Source organism: Oncorhynchus masou, unplaced genomic scaffold (genome assembly GCF_036934945.1).
Source record: "Oncorhynchus masou masou isolate Uvic2021 unplaced genomic scaffold, UVic_Omas_1.1 unplaced_scaffold_1666, whole genome shotgun sequence".
In the NCBI taxonomy this organism is placed as follows: domain Eukaryota; kingdom Metazoa; phylum Chordata; class Actinopteri; order Salmoniformes; family Salmonidae; genus Oncorhynchus; species Oncorhynchus masou.
In genome coordinates, this window is record NW_027006790.1 from 60001 (window position 1) to 62500 (window position 2500).

A 2500-nucleotide genomic window follows, 5' to 3' on the forward strand; every position below is an offset into this window, starting at 1 on the left:
TTACTAAATCTAACACTCCCAGCCCTAATCCCCCTTCCACCTCTCCCGTGCCGCATGCTGCCCCCACTTCCTCTCCTCCCTCTTCATCCTCCCCCTCTCAAATCACCTTCCACTCTCCTCACTATCCCTTCCACCCCCCAATCTCTCCCTGTCTTGACTAAATTCTGCCTGGCTTCCAGTCCCTTTTAAAGAGACTCATGAGAAGCCAGAGCAGAAACCTGTCCCTATCCGTTCCCTCGCTCTCCCTACACCTCTCTCTAACCTAGCCCACGTCACAACAAAATCACCTCCTAACCAAACCTAACAACACCCGTGCCCTAGCCCATACTACTCCGGCAAAGGCACAGTCCCAAAAGGCATGACGCACAGTCTCCTCCCTGCCACAAGCAGATCTTGGGCAGGTGGGGGATCGCGCAAAGCTATGCCGGTACATATGGACGTACCGGCAAGCACTTGTGGAGGCTCAACCAATTCAGGTCCTTGAGCCTGTTGTCCAGGCCCCGCGCCTGCACTCCCTCCCAGACCACTGACGAGATGCCCGCTACAGGCGCAGGACTCCCTGCCTGTCTGACCTCCTCGTACAGGTGCCTGTGGTCTAAACCTACTCGGGCAACTTCAACCTCGGGGTGCGCACGCAGCCACTTGGCCGCATGGCCAAAGTGCCACGGCAGCTGTTCCGCCCGAGGACCCGTGTTAGACCACACCATTACGCTTCTCGCCTGATACGAGAAGAACACCCGCAGGAGGTAACCGGACGGGTGTATAACTGGATGCAAGCTCCGTCAACAGAAAAGAAACAAAAATTGCATATCCAGCTTGAGGGGGAAATGTGGTATCCCCCTACCTCCCTCCCCGATGGGACAGAGCATGCGAGCCCTGGCGACCCACTCGTACCTGCCACCCCACATGAACTGAAACACGAGCCTCACTAGAGGCCTTCTCATACAAGCCGGCAATGGGTAGATGTATGCCAAATACAAAAGAGATGGCAATACATCCACCTTTAGGACCAGGACCTTACCTATAAAAGACAAAGACCTAGCCTTCCACATTGCTAGCTTCCTCTGTACCACTGCGATACCCATGTTCCAGTTCAGCGTCGCTGAGCCGGAGGTCTCAAAATGGACCCCGAGAATCCTCAGGGCCCCCTCACAGAGAGATAACCCCCCGGGCACATCCGTCCTACCGCGCCATCTTCCGAAAAACTTCACGGAAGATTTTGCATGGTTCAGAACTGCCCCCGACGCTCGGGTGAAATCCCCAATGATGGCAAGGGACCTTGTCAGGCACGAGTCCTTGCATAGCAGCAAGGAAGTGTCGTCGGCGTACTGCGTCATCTTAACACGCAGCCCACCGCTTCCAGGGATCAACAAGCCCTCCACCCCTGTGTCTGCCCTAATGGCAGCCCCCAGAGGCTCCATGTACAGAACGAAGAGGAGAGCCGAGAGCGGGCATCCCTGCCTGACCCCAGACGAGAGGTCAAAAACGTCACCTAAGTGACTGTTTACACTAACCCGGCACCCCGCTCCGACATATAAAGTACGGATCCATCCTATAAACTTCTCCCCAAATCCTAATCTACCTAACACCCTGAATAGAAAAGATCTATTCACGCGATCAAAGGCTTTCGCCTGATCTAGCGCTGCTACCATTAAAGGCAGCCCTCTATCTTCAACCCAGGCGATGGAGTCCCTGATCAACTGTAGGTTCCATCTTATAGAGCGGCCCTCTACCCCGCACGTCTGATCCTCATGGACGACGTAGGGAAGGGCTGTGCGCAACCGGTCTGCTAAAACCTTTGCAAGAATCTTGTAGTCTACACACAGCATGGTCAACGGCCGCCAGTTGCCAAGGTCTGTTGCTTCCCCCTTCTTATAAAGAAGTGACAGCACACCGACAGCCATTGATCCCCCGGGACCCCCGTCTCAAGGATGGCCTTCAAGACTTCGAGGACCACCGGTCCAAGTATACCCCAAAACTTGAGGTAAAACTCAGCCGGCAGCCCATCCATCCCAGGCACCTTCCCTTTTCCCATCCTCCTAAGGGCGCTCTCAACCTCTTCTAGTGAGATCTGGGCCTCCATCACGTCTCTAATGTCCTCCGGCAATCGCCGGGACAAGTGTTCTAAAAACACGTTTCCCTGCTCTACATCTATCTCCCTTTCTTTAAAAAACCTCGGAAATGATCAGTTGTCACCCTGACCATTTCCTCCGGTTTTCTAGCTATACTACCATCTTCTTTTCTAACTCCATTCATTACCTTCCTACTCTGCCTGGCCCTAACCGACTTAAAGAACATAGCGGAACAAGTCTCATTATGTTCTAAAAGCCACTATGCGCACGCTCCAGGAAAGCGAGCCTTCCGCTCCTGCAGCTCCCTGAGTTGCGCCTTTAGGGCAGAGGATCTCTCCCAGTCAATCGACCCGCCGAGGTTGCCTGCCTCGTACTCGAGTTCGATTAACCTTTGGATACGATCCACCTCCCTCCTTTCCTCCCTTTTT